General features: G+C 34.9%; 1 protein-coding gene across 5 annotated transcripts in view; it reads left to right on the top strand.

Moving 5' to 3' along the window:
* Positions 1 to 26,669, top strand: part of LOC101894336 (longitudinals lacking protein, isoforms A/B/D/L) — a 743,553-nt gene that overhangs the window by 162,143 nt on the left and 554,741 nt on the right. Inside the window, exon 1 of one of the 5 annotated variants that reach the window (XM_059119169.1) lies at positions 6,300 to 6,965. The exons of 3 other annotated variants lie outside the window; for them this stretch is intronic. The gene's annotated coding sequence lies outside the window, so the exon portion shown is untranslated. Of the gene's footprint in view, positions 1 to 6,299; positions 6,966 to 8,367; positions 8,842 to 26,669 lie in introns of those variants that run through there. One more of the 5 variants, XM_059119168.1, reaches the window with a different exon arrangement.

Below are 26,669 nucleotides of genomic sequence, written 5' to 3'. Positions count from 1 at the left end.
TCTATCTCAATTCGTTCGAAAGATAGCGTGATTACAACAGACGGACAGATAGACAGACGGACATCGCTAAACCGACTTAGAATTTTACGCTGATCAAGAATATATATACTTTGTTGGGTCTGGCATGAGTATTTCGAGGAGTTACAAACGGAATGACAAATTTAATATACCCTCCATAGTATGGTGGAGGGTAAAAAACTCACAGAAAGAGAAAATATCGTCCCATTTCTCAAATTTCATAATTCTATCAACTCTAGATCTGGCATGACGATAGGAGAGAGCAAAACTTTAATTTTTCAATCTCCCCAACAAAGGGTTAAAATTTTGTATAAAAATGTATTCCATTTTTTTTAAAGTTGGAACAAGCAAATATTTCTATCAACACCAGATCTAGTGTGAGAACGGGCTATGACGGACCATTCCTCTCGCCAAATTCCCTTCAAAGGATCAACATCATGAATATTTATAATTCTTATCACATGCGAACAAAAGTTAGCGATTTTCTTGAAATATGAATATGAGTCATATCGGTCCACTCCTTCTGATACCTTCCCTAGAGAAGGTCAACATTTTTATACCCTCCATCATAGTATGGAGGGTTTATCAGGTTTGTCCTTCCGTTTGTAACTCCTCGAAACATATATATTTTTGACCTCACAAAGTATATAAATTCTTGATCATCATAAATTTCTGTGTCGATTTAGCTATGTCCGTCCGTCTGTGGAAATAACTCCAGCTTCCGAACGAAATGAAATAGGTTGATAAAATTTAACTGAAATGTATATTATGTCTGCAGGACTTTTGGTATTGAAACTGGGCCATGTAGGTCCACGTTTTGGTATAGCCCCCATATAATGGTACCTCCCTATTTTCGATATTTTGGTGATTAAGCGACACTTTCCACCGGAAATGTTTCAAATTTGGTATATGACAAATAATTGTCTATGCAGGTCTACGCCTTCGTATAGCCCTCATATAACGGTACCTCCCGATATTCGGTAATTTGATGATTTTAGCGACACCATTCTCCGGAATTGCTTCAATTTTGGCACCTCTTCGATACCTCCCGATATTTGGCATTTTAATGTGTTTAGCGACATTATTCACCGGAATTGTTCAAAATTTGGTATTTGAAGTTCGTAACGTATGCTACAGCCTAAGACAGAAAATTGTCTGTACAGGTCCACGTCTTCGCATAGCCCTCATATGACGGTACCTGCCAATATTCGGTATTTTGATGCTTTAAGCGACATTATTTATCGGAATTATTTCAAAATTGGTATTTAAAGTCGGTAATGGATACCACAGCCTATGACAGAAAATTGTCTGTGCAGGTCCACGTCTTGTTATAGTCCCCATATGACGGTAGCTCCCGATATTTTGTATTTTGACGATTTTAGCGACATTATTGACCGATTTTTTTTTCAAGTTTCGCATTTGAATATTGTAATGGCTCATGACAAAAGTTGCCTATGCAGGTCCACGTCGTCGTATAGACCCCAATATAACAGCAACATTCGGATTTTAAAGGATTTTTTTTTAATTGCCAAATTCATTGTAAATGGTGGAGGGTATTTAAAGTTCGGCTCGGCATATATCCTAATGTGAATATAGGGCATATCGGTTCACTTTGGCCTGTACATCCCCTCCCCCTCCACCACACTTACTCTCATAAAATTCAAAATAATTGACCGATACATGCTATACTTTGAAGAACATTTGATCTAGTGTGAATATGGAACTGATCCACCCACTCCTTACGGTGCCTTCCCAACAAAGGGTCAACATTTTGAATAATTGTAACACTTTTTTAAAATGCAAAATGTTTTTTCAGGTCTCTTCAAAGTTTGCAAATTGAAATAATTCTGCAAACATTAGATTACATATTCGGATACGATATGAAGGTCCAAACTTTGTTGTAAGTCTAAAAAGGGTATATATAAATTAAATGGTATCAGAATCTTTGTTAACTAATGGTTATTCTTGTTGCCAATCCATATAGTATTTATCCTCCATCTTAGGCCGGAGGGTATAAAAACATAGATGTAGTTTCCCATGGGATACGATTTTCTCTGAATTTTTAAGGAATTGACTGCAAACATCCAACCGAGGGACGTTTTTTAGTACAGTACACATACGCGTATGATTTATATACCTACGTTACAAGGCCTTCCCCCATACACCATGGGACATTTTCTACTCGTTGTAACCTGGTAAAGTTTTGGTGATATTTATAATATTTATATTGTTTGTTTGTAAAACACACAGACCCAACACTTATTGTCTCACCTCCGAATATGTTATTCCCTCAGCCCTGTGGCTACAGAGTGTAAATATCACCTCTTCGAAATATCGGTTTTAGACCCTTAGTCTCTTTGGGCCAAATCCGTTTCAGGACATTCGGAGTCGATCTAGCGATATCCGTCCGTCTGTCTATCTGGATGACTGGTGAGCACGATAACTCTCGAAGGGAGCATCCGATTCGATCCAAACTTGGTACATCGTAAAGTTATAGTCAACTTTAGATCCAAATCGGAGATGTGCCATATCGGTCTACTCCTTCTAGTACCACCCCCCAACCAAAATGTAAACATTTTCAAAGAAAATAATTTACTGCACAGTATGAGAAAGGATAATCAGATTTTGCTCCAACTTTACAAAGTCGAATATTTTCATCAGTGCTAGGTCAGGTGCGAGAATGGACAATATCGGTTCACTCTATCAATTACCTCTTTCACAAACGGACAAAATATGGAATAATTATAACTCTTATAAAATGTGATGTAAGAGTCCTATTGTCTTCAAATTACACACATCACAATACTTTTATTAATCCAAGGGCTGATGTGAAGATGGAATATATTGGTCCACTATTTCTAGTACCAAAGGGTCAAAATTTTGAGAATTCATGAAGCTCATAAAACAGAAATGATTCCATCAACACAAGATTGGTTAAAAAGATGGTAGAGATCGGACTATTCTTTCTGGTACCACCTTCTCAAAGGCTCCAAGTTTTAAATATCAAAAACTATCATAAAATCCGAAATAAGCATCCGGTTCTCTTCAAATTACACACATCACAATATTTTTATTAGGCCAAGGCCTGGTGTGAAGATGGAATATATCGGTCCAATCTTACTGGTATCTCCCCCACAAAGGTTCAAAATTTTGAGTATTAATTAAGCTCATAAAAAGCGAAATTAACATCCGATTCCATTCAGAATTTACACATCTCAATATTTCTATCAACAAAACATTCATTATTAAAATGGTTGAAAATAAGAAGAGAATCCAATCTCCCTCTTCGATTGTCAATTCTATTCTATAACCGGCTGCACTGGAGCATTGTAAAGTGGGTGTACATTCAATTCTAGTTTTTATTTAAAATTATGTTCCTTAAGTACTATAGAAACCTAATCGCAGCCACACAATTATTCTTATCTATTCGAATATTGAATGGTGAACATTGCAGGGCTGCTTGTCATTTCATTCAATGGTCTTGTACATCTACTGAGCTCAACGATATCTCTGCGTGTGGGTCATAACCTCTATTATCTCACACATTATCGTATGCGTCAGTGCACAAGATCGCCGCTTTCTTCACATGTGGCGGCTGGGAAATATGTAATTTTAGAATATTTATTGTTTATTGCTAGATTTTCCCAGAGCCTCAACCGCACTCAAAAGTATATACAAAGTATTTTGTACAATGCCAGAAATCGGACCATTTATTCTGGTACCTTCCTCACAAAGGGTTAACACTTTGAATAACTAAAACGATAATAAAATCCGAAATCAACATCCGGTTCACTTCAAATTACACACATCACAGTATTTTTATTAATCCAAGGTCTGATTTGAAGATGGAATATATCGGTCCACTCCTCCGGGTACCTCCCCAACAAAGGGTCAACATTTTGAATATTCATGAAGCTCATAAAAAGCGATATTAACATCCGATTCCATTCAGACTTGATGCATCTCAATATTTCAGTTAACACAATATCTATTATAAAAATGGAAGAAATTGCACCATTCCTTCTGGTACCTCCCCCACATAGAGTTCAAGATTCTGAAAAACAAAACGCTCAAAAAACCGAAATAAACATCCAAATCCATCCATACATCTCCTCAAATTTACAACATACCAACGTTTTTGCTAACACAAGATCTGTTGTGAAGATGATATACATCTGCCAATCCCTTCTGGTACCTCACCCGCAAAGGGTCATAATTTCCAATACTTATATCTGCCATAACATGTAAAATAAGTCGGCGGCAACTTGCTATATCTAAATATTTAACTTAACCATAAACCATAAGGTGAATAATGGGAGGTACCGTTATATCGGAGCTGTACGAAGACCTGAATCAGCATAGACAAGTTTCTGTCACAGGGTGTAGCATCCATTATGAACTTTAAATACGACATCTCAAATAATTTCGGTGGGTATTGTACCTAAAATCGTCAAAATACCAAATATAGGGAGATACTGATATGTGGAGTCTATATGAAGACCTGGACCTGCGTAGACACTTTTCTGTCACAGACTGTAGTTCCCATTACGAACTCTAAATACGTAATTTGAAACAATTCTGGTGAATAATGACGCTAAAATCATCAAAATATCGAATATAGGGAAGTACCGTTATATGGGGGCTATACGAAGACGTGGACCTGCACAGACAATTTTCTGTCTTAGGCTGTAGTATCCATTTCGAACTTCAAATACCAAATTTAAAACAATTCCGTTGAATAATGTCGCTAAAGTCATCAAAATACCGAATATCGGGAGCTACCGTTATATGAGGGCAATATGTATATATATATATATATATATATATATATATATATATATATATATATATATATATATATATATATATATATATATATTAAATCGACTTAGAATTTTACGTTGATCAAGAATATATATATTTTGTTGGGTCTGACATGAGTATTTCGAGGAGTTACAAACGGAATGACAAATTTAATATACCCTCCATAGTATGGTGGAGGGTATAAAAAGGAATACTTCGGCCCGCTATAACTGTTACCACACGCATATTTCAACATATTCCAAAAATTTGACCATATCTCATATAAAGTGCAGGAAGTAGTCGATATAGTTCAAGTCTGTCACGTTGTAATATTTTTATCAGTCTTAGGTCAGATAGGAATTGTTCAATATAGGCCAACTGCTTCGAAACCTCCCCCATAAGGAGTCAAGAGTTTGAATAATCATAAGTCAGGCCTGGGGGTATGCAAAATGTTTTTGTGTAATTTTAGAGAAGAGAAACAAAAAAAACCTTCTCATAATTAAAATATTTATAACGGAGAGTGAGGATCTCCCTCTTCCCACAAAGTACAATCCCAAACAAAACCATATTGCGGTTTGTTATTATTGCGAAAATTTTGCAAATTGTGTTGATCACAGAGAGAGAGAGTGCGAGAGAGAGCTGGCTTTCGTTTGCAAAAAAAGTAAAGTAAAGAGAATTGTCTTCCGTAAGATGCGTGAGAATGGGAGTAGGACAAATAAACAAATGCGAAAAGAAAGAGCGCTATCCCATACAATTGTGCGAATTTCTATGACCGAGTGTTGATTGCTGCTGTTGGTGTTGTTGCTGTTCTTTTCATTTGTGGCGTTTGTGTTGTTGTTTTGCAAAATTAATTTTGCAAAAATTGCCTTTGCAAAAAAAAAGAAACAAATCTGTTGTGGTGGTGTTAGTTGTGTCAGTGGTTGTTGTTGCTGTTGTTTATGTTTATTGTTGGTTTCCTCGGTTTTGTTATCTCCCTGGTTGGGGCTATCTCATCATCATCCAACAATGCTTTTGTTATTGTTTGAGCGGGAGGCAGTCTGTGTGTGAGGGGGAGCAGTTGCAGATCGAAGAAATGTTTGATGTCGACTACACACACACATTTGTAATTTATTGCTATTTTTGTTAATTTGCCAGTTGCGAATTTCAAAGTCAAGTTGAAGAGCGCCGGCCGCAGTGTTTGCTCATTCAGGCAGCCAGTCAATCATTTTTGCAAATTTTTGCGAGTTATCTATGCTCTTTGCCGGGCCAGGAGAATTGAGACATTCATTGTTGTAGCCATCTATGTGTGTATGTTTGTTTGTAGTTCTTTTGTTGTTGTTGTTGCTGCTGTTTCTGTTGAGACTCTTTGCGAATTTTGTTTTTTGCACAACGCCAACGCTGCGCTGGCTGCGAATGCTTTTCGTTTTTCTGTGCGCTCTGCCTGTGTCCAATTCCAACACATTTGCAAAAATTAGGTTTTTGCACATATATTGTTGGTGTTGTTGCCTTTGCAAATGTTGTCAATTTTGCTGGCATTGTTGTTGTAGGTTTGCGTTTTTTTCGCTGTTTAATTTTTCGCATGTGTGCGAAATAGTTTGTTTGGTTGGGTTTTGCGTTTTTTTTACTTTTTTTGCCATTTGCCATTTTTCCCTGAGCATATTCTTTTAAGTTCTTTTAAATTGTATTTTAGTTTTTATTTCGCCATTGTTCGCAATTGATCGCGCTATAATTTTTTTCGTTTATTTTTCCTTCCGTTTCGACAAACAAAATCATAATATTTTGGCCAAAAATAGGTAAAAAGTACCAACCTAAATAGGTGCATCTGGATTAAAATCAATTTGGAAAAATGCGCGTATCAATGCAGTGAAAAAGAAAATACCCGAAAAAAATCAAAGAAAATTCAAAATTCTCATTTGGAACCAATCGAAATTTTGTTGGTGAATATATTTTTTTTTACAAAAAAAAAAAAAAAAAACAAAACGAAGTTGTGCCAGTTTGATGGTGTGCGTGTGTGCCAGACCCTGTATTTGCCCCAAAACGTCAGTGTTTCCCTCTCTACGCAAGGTGACAACTCTCCGCCATCCCCAACCCCAACCACCATACACAACAAAAAATCACCTGCTACGAAATAAAAAAAAAACAATTTTCTTTGCCATCGCAGAAAGGTAGATGCAAATCCAATGCAAAAAATAAGTCATTAAAAATAAAGCAAAAAAAAATTGTCTCATGTTTTTCTTCCGACGGCATTTGCAAATTGTCTCATCATTGCCTCGATTGGCCGTCGTAAAGCTGAATGTTCTTATTTTTCCTTAAGAAACCATGACAAGAGAATGAAAAAAGAGAAATTTCTCAAAACATCAAATGTCCTCAGCGGTATCAAACGAGCATGAATGCTACAAAAGAAAAGTGATTCTCAGTAAAAATTCTAATTTTGTGTTAAAAAATTAAAAAAAAATTAATTTGGAAAAAAACTTGAAAATATTAAAAAATTCGATTTTATTGATCTTGCTCTTAAGAATGCAAAAAAATAAAATAAATAAAGAAATATTTTATTAAAATAAATACAAAAAACCAGATAACTTAAAAAATTAAATTAAATTGATTTAAAACAAAAAAAATAATTTTTTTACATATTTGAAAAATGTTGCCATTAAATAAAATCATGACTCAGAAAAATTGCATGGCCTTTATACCAGATCATAAAAATTGCAAGTGTAAAAAATCGAAACTTTAAATGTGATCAAGTTACAACAAAAACAATATTGAAAAAAAAAAAACATTTTTTATCGCCAGAAATTAGAATTTAAAATATAAAAAATTAAAATAAGAAAAATCTTGGCTTAAAATTTAAATAAAAAAATAAATAATAATTATGAAAAAATTAAAATCTGGAGAAAAATAATGACAAAAAATTGAAAGCCAATAATAAAAACATATAACGGCAAATAAAACAATATGAATTAACAAAGCAAATATTTTTTTTTTAAATAATAATTCCTAAAAGAAAAATTGAAGCTACAAAATCGGAAACCAAAAAAATATATATAATGAAAGTGTATATTATTTTACAAAATTAGAAATTGACAAAAAAAACAAAAAAACAAAAAAAAAATATAAAAAAATTATATTTTTATACAAAATTAAAAAGTTAAAAATAAAATCGGAAACCAAAAAACTATGATAAAATTTTATATTATTATAGAAAATAAAAGATCTGAAAAATAAAATCGGAAACCAAAAAAAAAATATATATATATATTATTATACAAAAATTTGGCTCAATTCGGCGAATAAACTGAACAAAAAATTCAAATTTATTTTTTTAAAACAAAAATTTTTAATTAAGAACCCCAAAACCAATTTGTTTAAACAATATTCATGCTCACAAATATATGTGTTACAAAAAAAAAAAAAATAATAATAATATTTATAACTGAAAATATTGCTAAAAATCTGAATATTCCAAATTAAATGGAATAAAATTTCAAAATTAAAACAAAATAAAAAAAAAACGTCACACAAAAGTTGTTGTAAACCAAGCTGAACAACTCCATGCAATTAAATAAAATTTTTTTAAAAAAATACGATTTTTTTTAAGAATTAAAAAGCAGAACTTATGCCTACCAATCTGAAAGAATCAATCCGGAGTCACTAATTCCATCGCAGTGAATTTTTTAAAAATAAAGAGTCCTCAATTTTATTTCAAGTGAATTTTCAAAAACCCACAAAAAATAAATTTTAAATTAAAAAAAAAAAATCAAAGGAAAATACCAATCTGTGTAACACTGCTCTGTTTCCTATGCCCACTGCAAAAGCCTGAGTAACTACTCTTAAAAAAAGACGTCTTTGAATTTTGTGTTCGAAAAAAATATCTATAGTTGCTGTCACCATAATATCCTGTCTGATTGTGAATTAGAGAAATTTGAAAATTGAATTCATTTCAAAATTTACTTTATTTTTTTTTTTGGATTTGCGGAATTGATGTCAAAAATCATTTACATGTCTGTTCAATTGAAGAGATCTTTATTGGATTAAAATACGGCAAGTATTAAAATATTTTGTTTTCTGTTTTCAAAATTTTTAAACGAAATTAAACAAAAATAGCCAAATCACTTTCAAACAGGACAAGTCAATGTTAAACTAAAACTAAATTAAACTAAGACAATTGATAACTCAAAATTTCAACAAAAATCGGCTTTTAACTCTAGTTTAGTAGAACCTTTTCAATTATTTCCAGTGGTAGGTATTTTTAAGCTGATCCGGGGAAACTATTTTTTTTTTCTTGTGGGACAGATCCGGGAACCACAGATTTTTGACCCGAAAGTCTGGGTTTAAGACCCCGACCCAATTACCCGATATAGACAATATAGGTATCGTTGGGAAGCTTAAATACCTTTCCAACACATGGTGGTCACATGATGGGTGTAGTATTTCGGAAAGGTAAGAGTGTCAGCTATAATTCAGCTACAATTATGGGCCTTTTTTTGACTTTTTGGGGGTTTAATAAAAAATCCGGGTCCAAAAAATCGATAATATGACTATAACTTCCGAACCATGACCACTTACTCAGTCACTTGACCACTTGTTGGATAGGTATTAATAATAAACTTTCATAAGCATAAGCTTTCAAACGATACCTATATTGTCTATATCGGGTAAGTGGATCCGGGTCCAGGCCGGGTTTTGATTCCGGATTTTCGGGGTCTTCTGGGGTCTCGGGTCCATCCCCCAAGAAAAAATAGTTTCCCGAAATCAGAGTAAAAATACCTACCTCTGGAAAAAATTTCGAAGAGAATCGAAGAGTTTTTACTAAAAAAAATCTTAAAAAATGTTGATGAAACCTTTCGCATTTTTGCTGGTAATTAAACCAAATTGTGGACCTGCACAGTCTAGTCTTAGATGAAGAAGATTTCTGTACTTAGAACCAAAAAAATGCATACGTTTAAAAGTAGGTTTTGCCGATGTATGCTTACCCTCACTCTATGTCCGTTTAATTAAACATATTTTTCCATTTCAGACCTGACCTAAGTCTGATATAAGAGACTGGTCTGAATATGGAAAAATATATTTTAATAAACGGACATAGAGTGAGTCAGTTTTGACAATTTTCGCAGAGCTCGGATGCTACCTTCGTTGAATATCACATTTTTTATACCCTCCACCATAGCATGGAGGGTACATTAAGCTTACATTCCATTTGTAACACCTTGAAATATACATTTTAGACCCCACAAAGTACATATATTCTTGACCAGCATAAAATATTATGTCAACTTAGCGATGTCCGTCCTTCTGTCAGGCTGTGGAAATCACTCTAGCTTCCGGACGAAATGAGGTAGGTTGATAAAATTTCACTCAAATGTATATTATGCCTGCAGGACTTTTGGTATTGAAAATGAACCATGTAGGTCCACGTATAGCTCCCATATAATGGTACCTCCCTACATATTTTCAGAATTTTGCTGAATTAAGGAACATTATTCACCGGAAATGTTTCAAATTTGCAATTTAAAAATCTTAATGGATAATACAGCTTAAGACAGAAAATTGCCTTTGCAGGTCCATGTCTTCGCAAAGCCCCCATATAACGGTACTTCCCGCTATTCGGTATTTTGGTGATTTTAACAACATTATTCACCGGATTTGTTTAAAATTTGGTATTTTAAATTTGAAATAGATATTAAATTGTCCGTGCAGGTACAAGTCTTCGTATAGTCCCCATAAAACGGTACCCCCCGATATTGAGTATTTTGATGATTTTTGTTAAATTATTCAACGATTTTTTCAAGTTTCGCATTTGAATATTGTAATGGCTTCTGACAAAAGTTGTCTATGCATTTTTAAGATTTTAACAGAATTTTTAAAGGGAAAATGGAATACATGTCCTGTCCTTTGCAAAAGTTTAACAATTTTGCAAAAAAAAAAGAACAAGTGAAATAACTAATAATTCGGCCGGCCGAACTTTGAATACCCTCCACCATTTAAAATGAATTTGGCAATTTTCAAAAAAAAAAAAAAAAACATTTTGACTAAAATGTTTAATGCAATTGTCTGAAAATCCACACAAAGAGCTTCCTTTGAGTACTTTGCCCCCTGGAAGATAATTGTCTATATTGGTTCATGATATCGTATATTCCCGATGGTAGCAGCCCCCCGTCCCTCCTCCGGTATTCGGTACTTGATTTCTCAATGGAATTGCCTGAAATCTCGTAATTACCGTTCGTAATGGGTACTACATCCTGTGACAAAAAATGTATATGCAGGACCATGTCTTCGTATAGTCACATTTAAATATAAAGATGTGCAAAATCTGAATAAAATCGGTTACCATATTTTCTTTTTATAAGGTACATTTTTGTGAAAGTTTTGGGGTAACGCCCCAAGAGAGTGGGACCGATTTATGATATCGTATACCACTATGAATATTTAGTAGAACTACCCGTTAGTAGAACTATAAAGTTTAGCAGAGGTATTTTTGAGCTGTATCCGACAGCGGATGGCAAATATCGTTGTTGTGGTGCCCATTTTACGGTTGTGAGGGACATGAATGCAACATCGGGTGATACATATGTTTGGCAGTTAAAGCTTTATCTGAACCGATGTTAACCAAATTTGAAATATTTGCTTCAAAGCTGAATTCGGTCGAAAAAATCCACTCCATAGGGCTGGTATGAAACATTTGGGACGCAATAAACTTGTAATCGGATAATGATTTGTATATATATTTATGCATATATATGGGAGCTAAATCTGAATTTGGACCAGTTACAATAAATTTCAATGTGGTTCGCTTCTGAGCCTAACAAATGATTTGTGGAAAATTTCGGATCAGATTTGGATATAGCTCCCATATATAATGAAGTCCAATTATATATGCATTGTGCACCAGATGCATAATATACATATATAAAATAGCTCCCATGTATATTCTCGTCAGATTTCAATTTTATTGTGCGTCATATGTGTAATACTCGTCCAAAATAGAACAGATTTCAGAATTTCCGGTTGAATTTAGCCCAGAACCAAGTATTTAAAATTTGGTGAACATCGGTTCTGATATAGCTATAGCTTCTATATATATGTTTCATACGATTTGGAGTATAGATCCCCGACATTTGTAATATGCACTTCACAGCAACTGTTATATTCCGTGCCAGACATAAGTCACAGCTCAACAATATCTTTGCCGAATATTATCGAGATCGGTTCAGATTTGAATATAGCTCCCAAAAGTCTTGAATTTTGGTACATCCGACCGACTTCAGTCTAGAAGCAAGTACATTACATTTGGTGAAAATCGGTTGAGATATAGCTATAGCTCCCATATATAATGTTTCATCCGATTTGGTGTTCAAGTCACTCACATCCGTAATATGCATTCGACAACAATGATATTTGGTACCCAATATCTTATAAAGCTCGGAAAAACTTTTGCCAAATTTTATCAAGATCGGTTCAGATTTGGATATATCTCTCACATATATATATTCCTAATCCGATTTCAAGTTTATTATGCAAATAATGGCTAATATCGGCACAAATGGAGTGAATTTCGAGACGAACGTTTCCATTTTGTACAACTAGGCTGCGATATATATTTTTATACCCTCCACCATACTATGGAGGGTATATTAACTTTGTCATTCCGTTTATAACTCCTCGAAATACTCATGTCAGACCCAACAAAGTATATATATTCTTGATCAGCGTAAAATTCTAAGTCGATTCAGCCATGTCCGTCTGTCTGTTGTAATCACGCTATCTTTCGAACAAATTGAAATAGAAGGCTAAAATTTTGCATATTTTTCCAGTAGGCAGGTTATGTTCGTAAATGGGCCATGTAGGTCCAAGTTATTATATAGCCCCCATATAACGGTACCTCCCGATATTCGGTACTTTGATGATTTTAGCGACATTATTCACCGGAATTGTTTCAAATTTGGTATTTGAAGTTCGAAAGGGATACTACAGCCTATGACAGAAAATTGTCTGTGAATGTCCACGTTTTCGTTTAGCCCCCATATAACGCTACCTCCCGATATTCGATATTTTGATGATTTTAGCGACATTATTCACCGGAATTGTTTCAAATTTGGTATTTGAGATTCGTAATGGATACTACAGTCTGTGACAGAAAATTGTCTATGCAGGTACAGGCCTTCGTATAGGCCCCTATATATCAGTACCTAGGTACAATACCCACCGAAATTTTCTATGCTGCTCCAGGTCTTCGCACAGCTCCGATATAACGGTACCTCCCTATATACGATATTTTGATGATTTTAGCTACATTATTCACCGTTTATTTCAAGTTTCGAATTTCAATTTGGTATTGGCTTATGACAAACAAGGCCTATGTAGGTCCACGTCGTATAGATCCCAATATAACGGCTATATTCGGTATTTTTAAAATTTTAACAAAATTTTTTAAGGACTTTATTTTTTGAAAATTTCCAAATTCGTTCCAAATGTTGGAGGGTATTCAAAGTTCGGCCCGGCCGAACTTACTGCTAACCAATTTGTTTTAATTTAACCCCTCTCCAAGTGATATTATGCACTCTACAGCAAACTATAACAGATCTAAAGCCAAATGATGATAGGTGGCGTGATCTACTTGAAATAAATTCTTTCATTACGGGAGCTCTACTAAATATGCATGGTGGTGTAGGGTATCATATAGTCGGCCCGCCTGACTTTGGACTTTTCCTTACTGTTTTTTTTTTTCCTTTCACTTTACATAATTACTATTTCTCCTATTACCTCACAAATAAATCTAGTTATTGAAAATTAAACTTTTTCTACTTTAGCTTTTTGTTTGCAGTTGACCCATTTTATAAAATGGCCCCTTTCGAGTCAGAACTTTTTAGAATTTGTTAAAGCGAAACCTATTGATTTTTTTTTAACGAGTTTTGGTATTTTGCTTTTATTTTCTATAGAAAATTGCACAGCGAAAAAATTCGAACAGAATAGCACGTACGCATTACGGATGAACAAAAACAATAAATTCAGTTATTTATTTTCCTTAAAAAAAAAAAAAACAAAAATATTGTCAAAAGATGCACACACACACACACCCACCGAACAGCCAGCCATTCAATTGCGTGACATTAGACCGAATTTTTTTTGTGCAAAAACCAAAACGTTATTAAAAAAAGGTGGCATACACGCCAAAGAAAAAGGGGTACCAAATTAAAAATTCAAACAATGCCACTCACATGTTGATATTCCTGCGGGTGTACGTACACATGTACGTATGTATATTTTTCAGTGTAGTGCAAAAAAATTCACAACAAACTCACAATGATATTAATATTTATGAATTGTTTGTGCGGACAGGCAGCCAGTCGTTTTAAAAAAAATCTAAAAAAACTTAAAACAAATCAATATTCACACCTACAACAACATCCTCCTTCTGATCGCTATCATCATCATCCCCGACTGCGGCAGAGAGCATTTTTATTATCATCATCATCATTATCGTGAAGATGATCACCAACCATGTGCTCATTAGTAATCAATGAGATTCCAAAGTTTGTGGGCAATTGCACTGGAAAAAATGTTACTGGGTTTTGAGAAGATTTAAATTAGCCTTGGCGATTTCAAAAATATATCCCAGCAATCGTCTTCAAAGGACGTCATTTCAAATTCAAAGAAAAAAATATTACCTTTAATACATGTCTGATCAATGTCTAATCATAATATCAAATCCTTTCCATTCCGACTGCCTTCGGATTATTCGATTCCCTTATTGAAATTACTCTTTACTTGGACAAAACTTAAAGCTAAAAATCTTTGCTAAAACATTTTTCTCTCTGTGTACCTGTGGTTGTGTTACTGATACTTCAGAGTCATGCAATGCATTTTCTATGAATATTTTAATTACTTTTTTTTGAAATATAAAAATTAATGAAAACTTGTAAGTGCAACCAAGTAAGTGAAAAGCGTCAGGAGCCAAATTTTAAGATACAAATATGTACGTAAAAGCACCAAAACGCACGTAAAGATTTATAACAAGTAAAAAAGCAGTAAGTTCGACCGGGGCGAACTTTGAATACCCTCCATCAATTGGAAAGAATGTGGAAATTTTCAAAAAAAAAAAAAAAAATAAATAAATAAATAAAATCCGTTTAAATTTCTGTTAAAATCTTAAAAATACAGGTACCCATATTTAGGGCTATACCAAAACATAGACCAGCACGGACAATTTTTTTTCATATTTTGTAGTATCCATTACGAACTTCAAATACCAAATACCGAATTTGCAACAATTCCGGTGAATAATGTCGCTTAAATCACCAAAATACCGAAAATAGGGAGGTATAATTATATGGGGGCTATACGAAGACGTAGGCCAGCACAGACAATTTTCTGTCATAGGTTGTAGTATCCACTACGAACTTCAAATACCGAATTTGCAACAATTCCGCTGAATAATGTCGCTTAAATCACCAAAATACCGAAAATAGGGAGGTACAATTATATGGGGGCTATACGAAGACGTAGGCCAGCACAGGCAATTTTCTATCTTAGGCTGTAATATTCATTACGAACTTTAAACCCCAAATTTGAAATAATCCCATTGAATAATGTCGCTAAAATCATCAAAATACCGAATATCGGGAAGTACCGTTATATGGGGGCTATACGAAGACGTGGACCTGCACAGACAATTTTCTGTCATAGACTGCAATATCCATTACGAACTTCAAATGCGAAACTTGAAACACTTCCGATGAATAATGTCGCTTAAATCGCCAAAATGCCGATAATAGGGAGGTACCGTCGTATGGGGGCTATACAAAGACGTGGACATGCACAGACAATTTTCTGTCATAGGCTGTAATATCCATTACCAACTTTAAACACCAAATTTGAAACACTTCCGATGAATAATGTCGCTTAAATCACCAAAATACCGAAAATATGGAGGTACCGTTATATGGGGGCTATACGATGGCGTGGACCTACATTATTCATTTCCAATGCAAAAAGTCCTGCAGACATAATATACATTTGAGTAAAATTTTATCAACCAACTTCATTTCGTTCGGAAGCTAGAGTGATTTCCACATACGGACAGCCGGATAGATGGATAGACGGACGGACATCGCTAAATCGACATAGAATTATATGCTGGTCAAGAATATATATGCTTTGGGGGGTCTAAAATGTATATTTCGAGGTGTTACAAACGGAATGACAAACTAAATATACCCTCCATACTATGGTGAAGGGTAAAACAATTTACGGAATTTTGAAATTTTATTCTGGGGTCCTTGTTGGGTGGGATATTTGTGATAAAGAGTTAGTCTTGGAAATGAGTACTAATAGTGCACGGAAGGTACTAAATATGGTATAATTTGGTGTGGAGTTAACAGATAGTGCTTGAAATCTGAAATTTGGTTTTAGGATAGCTGTCCATGTGTATCCCGGAAAAGTACTAAATGGTACTCAATCTGGTATTGGTTAAAGGTATTGGGCTGTTATTTTGATATTTAGATTACTGATGGCAACTGTGGTTGAGATTTGGCGGTGGTTTAGAAATCCGTCTTATATTTGTACGAAAAATAGCAAATGGTACTAAACTTGATATTGAAATATAAACGGAATCGTAGAGATAGAGATGAAATCCCGAGTATTAATATTTAAATTACTGATGGCATTTCTATTTGAGGTATGGCTATCGTTTGAAAATCCGTTCTATTTTTGTACGAAAAGTACCAAATGATGGAATCTGGAATAAAATTTCATATTGAGGTCCCTGGAATTGAGATATGGAGGTGGTTTGGGAATGTGTACTATAATTGTAGAAAAGTACTAAATTGAACTAAATTTGAAGTTGGTGTCACTGTTGGAGGTGATTTTGGGAATGTGTACTACAAGTGCACGAAAAGTACTAAATAGTTCTATATGTTGTACAATTTGGTATTGAGTGAACAGAGAGTGATTGAAATCTAAAATTTGATATTAGGCTGGTGGTCATATGGAGCTTCGGATATGTGTACTTTATTTATACGAAAAGTACTAAATGGTACTATATAGAGATACAATTTTGAAATTAGATATTTAGATTACTGATGGTATCTGTGTGTGAGCTATGGCGGTGGTTCGGAAATGCGACCTATATTTGATACTTATTTCGCATTTTATGGATGTTGGGGATATTTTAAATTTTGACCCATTGTCGGGGACGAAACGTAAGGAGTGGGTCAATATACGCGATATTCACAATGGACCTAATATTAGTAACATTTTCGTTATGTTGGAAATTTCAGGAGAATTCGTATTTTATGAGAGATAAACTTATTCAAAATTTTGACCCATTGTGAGGGAGGTACCAGAAGAAGTGGTCGAACATATTCATCTTTACATCAGATCTTTTGTTGATAGAATTTTGGGATGTGCCGAGATTGAAAGGAATCGGATAAAGCATGCGCGTTTTAGAAGCTCCATAGTTATTCAAAGTTTTCGACCCGTTGTGGGGAAGATACCGGAGGTATTATTAGTCCCTTCCATTTATTCCTCATGTGCCGAGATTGAAGGGAATCGGATTAGGAATGCGCGTTTTAATAGCTCCATAGTTATTCAAAATTTTCGACCCGTTGTGGGAAAGATACCGGAGGTAATAGTCCCTTCCATTTATTCCTCAATACAGATATTGTATTGGTAAAATTATGTTGGTGCGCGAAGCTTAAAGACAATCGGACTATTATATCACATTTTATATGAGTTATAATTATTCCAAATGCTAACCCTTTGCGGGGGACCTAACACTGATAAAAATATCAGGATTTGTAAGATTTAAATAGAATCGGATGATCCTTTCTCTTTCTATGAAGTAAAATATTATTATTATTATTAAAATATTTTCTTTGAAAATTTTGATCTTTTGTGGGGGAGTTACCAGAAGAAGTGGATCGATATTGTTCATCTCGGGCCTCCACGTAAGATTGATAATAATATTACGATGTACCATGTTTGGACCAAATCGGATGGCGCACCAGCCAGATAGGTAGACGAACCGGCAGACGGACAAACACACTGATTGGTATTTTCCAAAATTATGTAGAATAGACCTTGCGACTTTTGATAAAATAATTCAATGATTTGCAGTGTTGCCAAAAAGATAATAGTGTTCTTTTAAGTACCCCCTTCGAGTACACCTACAGAAACTCTATTTGAGGGAAATCATTTAGAGATCACCAGAAAAAGAAGTCTCTTCAAGAATATTTTTTTTTGCCAACTGTGAGAAAATTTTCACCTCTAAAAGCCTTTTCGTTCATGGCAGATCCATGAAGGATTTTCTACATTACATAGATCTCCAAAAGATTAAAATGAAAATTGTTGTTCAATGTCCTGAAGGCCTTGAAAATATGTTGAATTTTTGAAAGATCCATCACGAGTGTTAAATATGGGAATGACCTCTGATAGGTTTACTTAACTGGTAGTCCTTGTAAAAAGGTGTATAGCTCCAAGAAGACCTCCGTTTGGTCCTCTAAATTTAGAATTCCTCTCGAAGCTCTTCTCATTTTCGGTTAAGAAAAGTCGTGCATGATTAACATAGTTTTTTTTTGTTGTTGTTTTTTTTTTTCATATTTAATTTAAGCTACATACTTATGCATGTCAGACATACTTGTTGCACGTTTCTCAATGGATAATATGGCTGTTGTTATCATGTTCCGACCACGATGTGGCATAAATGATGACGCTGATGAAGATTCGTCGTAAAACGTGTGTGTCCGTTCATATATATAGAGAACAGCAGCAGCAACAACAACAACATATAGTGGCAAAGAATGACGTACAACAACAATGCCAAATGATAGATTCATTCATTAATAAAACATTAAGAATGATTTAATGAAACACGAAAACACCAAAAACAACAGCAACAACAACAGTGTTATCTCTACTGCCTGACTCTGCATCGTTGCTTATGTTGTTGCTGTACCTTAGCTATTTTGTATTCACACTTAATTCTCAAACTGCAAAGGCAATAGCAAAAAAAAAAAATAGAAATAAAAATAAAAAACATAATTTTCCGGCATGTTTTTTATAGGAATTTTATATGCAAGCATTATAAAAAAAACGACAACAAAATCATCTATGCGATTAAATAAAGCAAAGTTTAATAAATTATAAATAATGTGCTAGCTATGCTCTAAGATGGTGCTCCGGTGCAACCAACCAACCAGTCAGCCAGCCTGCCAACCAGCCATAATACTCGTATGTGGAAAGTGAATCCCATTGTGTTAATTTATGAAAATTTGTTTCGTTTTTCATACTTTTTCCGTGAGCTGTCATCGTCTCGTACGGCAGGCAGTCCGTTCATGAGGCCACATATGAAAAAAAAATCAAATATATATAATACACACATACCAACATGAAAGAACAACAACAACAGCAACTCGATCATTATAGCGCGATCTACTACTAAATCCATAACATCAGGCAACATCACATAAATGTCATTTTAATTATTTTTCTTCTTAAGATTAAATAAATACAATGTATGGAGGAGGGAGGGAGAGAGCCCGAAAAACCAGAAATGAAATATTAAATCAACGTCATATGTTTTATGGTATTCACCGGAGTCTATGGTAAAATGTCAAATGGCATAACTATATAATGTTGCGGAAAATTAATTTCAAATTTTTTTAAACTAAATACTGGTTGAAGAAATTATAGTACCTGGTCTCAATGAAGCTCGTTTAAGGAAAAGTTCAAATTCATAATTCCAAGTGTTGATACCCAGATTTTTTTTTTTTAAATTCTCAAATATACTGATGTACATTGTACATCAAGTGAAAATAAGATAAGATCGGCGAGTGTGGACCAGGAAAATTATTTGTCATTAAATTCTACAATAGGTTCGAGAAGACGTCAATGGTCTAAATATTACCTAAACGCCAGGAATTCATATATATTAAAAACCAGTAAGGAAAGGTCAAATTTCGGGTCTATATAACACACTACGCCACTATGCGTATTTAGAAGGGCTGACAAATTTGACGGAGGCTTTTGTACATCTAGTACAAAATAAATATCATTGCTGTATAGTGCATGGTATGACTTCGATAAGAATTATGTTAAAAAATATTTATTGGAACAATAGATATACCGGACCAAGTTTTACCAATGAAAAAATTCGTCTGAATATGAGAAAATCTTTCAAATTTGTGGTGATATTACATATATGGTGGACAATATCCGTGAAATGTGGCAGATGTATTTTCGAAATGTATCTGATGTCCGGTATCAAATATCCTTGTTGTGGAGTGCATATTACGCATGTGGGTGACTTTAACACCAAATCGGATGAAACATATATAAGAAAGCTATAGCTATATCTAAACCGATTTTCATCAAGTACTTGCTTCTTCCGTCGGAGGTGCAAAAATTTAGTTTTTTTGGTGCTGGAATTCGCCATTTGGTGAACAATAAGCCAGAAATCGGTTAAAGATTTATATGGGACCTATATCGAAATCTCAACCGAAAAAAATCAGTCCATTTGGGCTGAAAAAATATTAGGCACTTATTTCTGAACTGTATCTGATATCTGGTACTAAAGATCATTGTTGTGAAGTGCATATTATGAATGAATGTGAGGGGCTTGGAACCCCAAATCGGATGAAACATATATAGGGGAGCTATAGCTACATCTGAACCGATTTTCGGCAAATCTGATGTAATTACTTCTAGGCTGAATTCGATAGGACGGGCCAAAATTTAGGTCATTTGTTAGGTATTATGTATGAAAGCTGTATCTAAATTTTAACCGATTATCTCCAGTTTCAATTGGGTTCGTCCTTGGGCCAAACAAATGATTTTTGCAAAATATCATCTCGATCAGGCTATAAATGCTACTTTGTTTACAAAAATACATGGACAGACGGACAGACACTGAGACTCAGAATATGATTCTATTCAGAGAAGGAACTATGGGTCTAACTCGCTTCCTCCTCTACACAAACAAATGCACAAAGACATAACACCCTGACCACAGTGTGGTGGAGGGTATAAAAACACATTTTAGGGTTAAAGCCGTGTGATTAGGTCCACGATATCATATATGCCCATTTAACCGTACCCGATATTCAATATTCTGTTGATTTTAGCCACATTTTTTAATGGAGTTGCCTGAAATTCTACACGAGGAGTTCTTTTTGACTATTTACCCCCTAAAAGAGAATTTTCAATATAGGTCCACGATATCGTATAATTCCTATACAATATGCTCTGCGATATTTCGGCCAATTCCCGGCGAAGCGCTCGCTTGAGGTGATCAACACCTTGATATTTTTTAGTGCCAACCATGCTTTCCAAAATACTCTAGACACAATAGTTCAATGGATTGGTATCCGGAGATTTTGGTGGTCATTATGCGCTGTAAACGAAGCGAGGAACCTCATTTTGTAATCATTCTTGGGTGGCTGAGTGCGATGGTGCTGAGTCTTGTTGGAATGTCCAAGGTCTGCGGCCAAAATGTTTGTGTGCCCAAGGCTTAAATACACCCTTCAGAATATTTTCGCGATAATATTCGGAATTTATTCTGATGCCACGTTTGATCAATACGAGCGGAGAGCGACCATCGCTGTTATGGCAGCCCACACCATTATCATGTCCGGCGCTTGAGTTCTGGTGGCCGAACGAAGGTCCACACTTTCAGCTGACCTCTTGGCAAGTAAACACGATAATTTTGTTTGTTTACAAACTGCTGGATATCAAATGTTTTCTCATCGGAGAAAACCAAATTCGCCAATTCACCACTTTCGGCCAAGCGAAGCAACTCTTTAGCTCTTTTGAGTCTATTTTCTTTATGTTGCGGTGTAAGTTCTTGCACTTTTTGGAATTTCAATGGCTTTACCCCGATCTCATTTTTCAATATTTGCCGAATGCAATATTGTGATATTTTCAGCTCACGAGCCATTTTTCGGCCATTGCGCGGGTTTCGATCAAGTCACTTCTTTACTTTTTGAACCATTTCTGCAGATGTTGCTGTTTTCTTTCGTCCACTTCCATTTTTCTTCTTCCCACTGCCTTCACTTTGGGCTACGCTACCAGTGTCACGGTAACGAGCGATGGTACAAGACACCAAAGATTTGTTCACATTTAAATGCTGGAATGCTCTAACGATAGCCACTTGTGGTTTTCCAGCCAAATATAAAGAAATCACACTATCACGCTTGAATTCCATTACGAATAACTTTTTTTCTGAATAATTCTCACCAAAATGCTTTTGTACGCTTGTAAACAATATAATGACCTGTCACAGGAATAATTTTAACAGCTATCGGACGAGTGGCTTAGAAATGACAGCAGTTTGAAATTGCTTGCAGTTTATACCCTCCACCTTGGAAAGGAGGGTATATTAACTTTGTCATTCGGTTTGCAACATCCCTGAATATTCGTCGTAGACCCCATGATGTATATATATTTACAATCAGCATAAAATTCTAAGACGATCTGTCTCTCTGTCTGTTGAAATCGCCATACAGGCCACATTATTTGACGCAGAATTTAGCAGAACAATTTGTATTGTGTCTAGGATGGTTGGTATTGAAAATGAGATATATCGGTCCACGTTTTGGTATAGTCACCATATAACGGTAAATCCCTATATTCGGTATTTTGATGATTTTTGCCACACTTTTTCACGGACTTGTCTGAAAATTGGTATTTGTAGGCCATAACGGGCCCTAGTTCGTGCGGCCAAACATTGTATATATAGGTCCACGCTTTGGTATAGCCCCCATGTAACGGTACCTCCCGATATTCGGTATTTTTAGGATTTTTTCCACTTTTTTCACGGATTTAACTGAAAATTGTTATTTGTGGGTCATAATTGGTTCTAGTGTTTCCATTACCCTAATGTGGAGGGTATTAAAAGTTCGGCCCGACCGAACATAATGTTTTTTTTACTTGTTTCATCTCACCCTGTATATCCGGAAATTTAAAGAAATTGGGCATAATAATGTGACCCCATACTTGTATACCATCATTGGCGTATACTTTACAACATTAGTCATACGCAACATGTATGCCATCATACAACAGTCCATGCAACTCATGTAATAAAATATTGGATTTGTTGAAATTGCCGTTCAAACCATTTACTTGAATCTCATTCGAATTTGCAACATTGTATTGTGTCGCCCTCGAAAAATCACTTATCATTGCAAATCTGACCCTGCATTAAATAAAAAGAGAGCAGAATATGTCTGTCCATTCCAATCAAAAAAACTATGGGTATAATTCATCTTCATCACACACACTCTCACAGCTGGTTGGCCCCTCTTTAATCAGTTGCGTATCTAATGACTTTTCCTCATGATAATGGTGCTGCTGGCAATCACAATGACGATGATATGAAATGAGTGTGTGTGTATGTGTGATTAGTGTTCCATTGGACGCACCCGTTCAATTTCATGCAGTACATAATTTGTGTATGTTTGGATGTGTGTCTGTCTGCCAGTAGTGTTTTTTTTTTCTGTAGTGTAATTTAGTTTCGTTTTTTTGTTTTTGTTGTTTCTTTTCTGAATACTTTTTTGCAACTATGTCAAGGACAGAAATGTGCGAATTTTTGTTGTTGTACGTACTGGTGTCGTCGTGGTGTTTGTTGGTATTGTTAATGTTTGAGCTATTTTACGCGCGTATAGATAGAGCTTCCCTATTTAGTGTGTACATAGTCGTCATGTAGCGGCATGTAGTTCCTATTCTCTGCCTTTCTACCTCATAGCGACAGACATTCATACGTACATATCTACATAAATTGGGTGTTTGATCATTTGGTGTGGTTGTTGTTGCTGTGTGAGAAAAAATTATCAAACATAATTTTGTGGTCGTTGTATGCCGGTACACATACCTAGGCATGTGTATTCATACATACATACGAATGTACTTAATTGAATTGCCCAAAAGAGAACCTCTTTTTGATTAGTTTTCATTGAAGGGGATCAAGAGCATAAATATGGTCATACTCTCAAACTCAATCATACCACTTGTGAGTGGGTGTACACCATGATCTTTATCAGGGATGGAAAATCCGTTGTAATTTTTCCTCGAAATGTCTTGCAGATAATTTTTAATTATTTCCCTTACTATTTTTATAAATTTCCAATGCAAGTCTTCTAGAAGTGTTCTGCAGACAGACCTTCCACTGGACTTCTAACCTTCTATTGCAGAGACTTCTTATAGCGATAAGACCAACTTTCAAAGAAATTCCATAGATGGAAGACCAAAGGAAAAAGTTCAATAAATAAATTATCTCCAAAATAGCTTAAAAAGGACTTGTAAAAATTAAAATGAATTCCAGACACATTTTATTAGGAAATGATAGGAAATGATATTTAAGGTCTTTCAAATATGGAAGACTTAGCGCAAATCTTCTTCATTTCAAAAGTATTATAAAAAAAGGTTTTAGAAAAAAAAAAAGATTTTTTTAGAGCCATCCGAGCTTTATTATTATTTTATCTGGTGCCAAATATCATTGTTGTCGAATGCATACTATGAATGTGAAGGACTTAAACTCCAAATCCCATATATATATATATTGGCAGCTATAGCTATATCTGAACCGATTTTCTCCACATCGGAAGTACTTGCTTCTAGACTAAGTTCGGTCGAATTCAGGTCATTTGGACTTATTTTGGCTATTTCGTGCACAATTAAAATTAAAATAAATTCCAGACACATTTTGGGAAATGATAGGAAATTATATTTAAAGTCTTTCAAATAAGAAATATTTTCCGCAGATCTTCTTCATTTGTATTAAAAAGAAAGGTTTTAGAAGAAAAATGCTTTTCTAAGAACTATTTGATTTTTTTATCTTCCTTCCCTGGCCTTTATAGGTATTTACATTTGAGAGCTGAGAATAAAACGTGTCTGCTCACAGAAAACTCATCAACTAGAGATTTTTTCCTTGCCAATTTTGCGGTCATGGCACAAGTGCGTACAAACCAGTGAGGAAAAGTCAAAAGTCGGACGGGGCCGACTATATACAGCACTATGCATATTTAGTAGGGCTCCCGTAACAAAAAAAAAATATTTTTAATTAAATCATACCACCTATCAACCTTTGGCTTTAGAGCAGTTATAGTTTGCATGATATCACTTGGAGAAGAATTATATATTAAAAACAAGTAATTTCGTACGGGACGGTTTTGGCAATTTAAAAAAAAAAATTAAATCCGTAAAAATTCTGTTAAAATCTTAAAAATACCGAATGTAGCCATTATATTAGGATCTATACGACGACGTGGAACTGCATAGGCAACTTTTGTCATAAACCATTACAATATTCAAATGCGAAATCATCAAAATATCGGGTGGTACCGTTATATGGGGCCAATAAACAGACAATTTCCTGTCATAGGCTCTAGTACCCATTACGAACTTCAAATACCAAATTTGAAACATTTCCGGTGAATAATGTCGCTTAAATTATCAAAGTACCGAATATCGGGAGGTATCGTTATATGAGGGCTATACGAAGACCTGGACCTACATAGATAATTTTCTGTCATAGACTGTAGTACTCATTACGCACTTCAAATACCAAATTTGAAACATTTCCGGTGAATAACGTCGCTTAAGTCACCAAAAGAGCGGATATCGGTTGATACCGTTATATGGGGGCTATACGAAGAGGTGGACTTACATCATCCAATTTCAATACCAAAAGTCCTGCAGACATAATACACATTTGAGTAAAATTTTATCAACCTACTTCATTTCGTTCGGAAGCTAGAGTGATTTCCACAGACGGACGGACATCGCTAAATCGACATAGAATTTTATGCTGATCAAGAATATATATACTTTGTGGGGTCTAAAATTTATATTTCGAGATATTACAAAAGGAATGACAAACCGATCTTGACAAAATTTGATATATTTATTTCAGAGCTGTATCTGATATCTGGTACCAAATATCATTGTTGTCGAATGTATATTACGAATGTGAGGGACTTAAACACTAAATCGGATGAAACATATACATGGGAGCTATAGCTATATCTGAACCAATTTTCTCCGGATTCGATGTAATTGCTTCTAGACTGAATTCGGTCGGATGTGCCAAAATTCAGGTCATTTGGTGCACAATTACCGAAACCGGTTGAGGATATATGGGAGCTATATCTAAATCTGATCCGATTTTCAACAATGTCAATAGGGTCCGTCTTTGGGCCAAACAAGTATTTTTTGCAAAATTTCATCTCAATCGTATAATAAAGGCGACCTGCATTTTGTTCGCGAGAATACATTACATGGATGGACAGGCGGACTGAAATGCATAAATCGACTCAGAAAGAGATTCTGTGAAGATCTTCAAATATAACTAAGGGTCTATATCGCTTCCTTCTTCCTGTTACAAACAAATCCACACAGACATAATACCCTTATCACTATGTGGTGTAGGGTCGTGTCACAATCTCATAAATGATAGACAAAATCGGTGACATGGCGACACATAACCCCAGGCAGCTATCTAATTTTAGGCTCAAAATTCGACAAAAATATAGGAATCCATAAGCATATATTAATGACATTCGGTTTACCGTCAAAACGCCACGCTTGCTATCATGGACTCAAGTCATATGTGGTTGGTAGTATTGCCGCATGTTTTCGAAATAAACTGATTTAAATACAGGGTTGCCCATATTCGACGGACCCATCTGGCAACACCATAACTTTTGACAGAGATGTCACATCGCTTAATGACATACCGCGTTTGAAACGTCAGTCCAAGCAGATTTTTACCATGAAACAATACACGCCACACGAGCGCTCTGAAATTTATATTCATCAGAAGAAGTCAATTGTGAAAACTCAACGTGCTTTTAAAACATTAAAAAATGTGAGAAGTA

The sequence above is a fragment of the Musca domestica genome, unplaced genomic scaffold (genome assembly GCF_030504385.1).
Source record: "Musca domestica strain aabys unplaced genomic scaffold, Musca_domestica.polishedcontigs.V.1.1 14, whole genome shotgun sequence".
Taxonomy (NCBI): domain Eukaryota; kingdom Metazoa; phylum Arthropoda; class Insecta; order Diptera; family Muscidae; genus Musca; species Musca domestica.
This window is presented reverse-complemented; position numbering and strand designations above follow the sequence as displayed.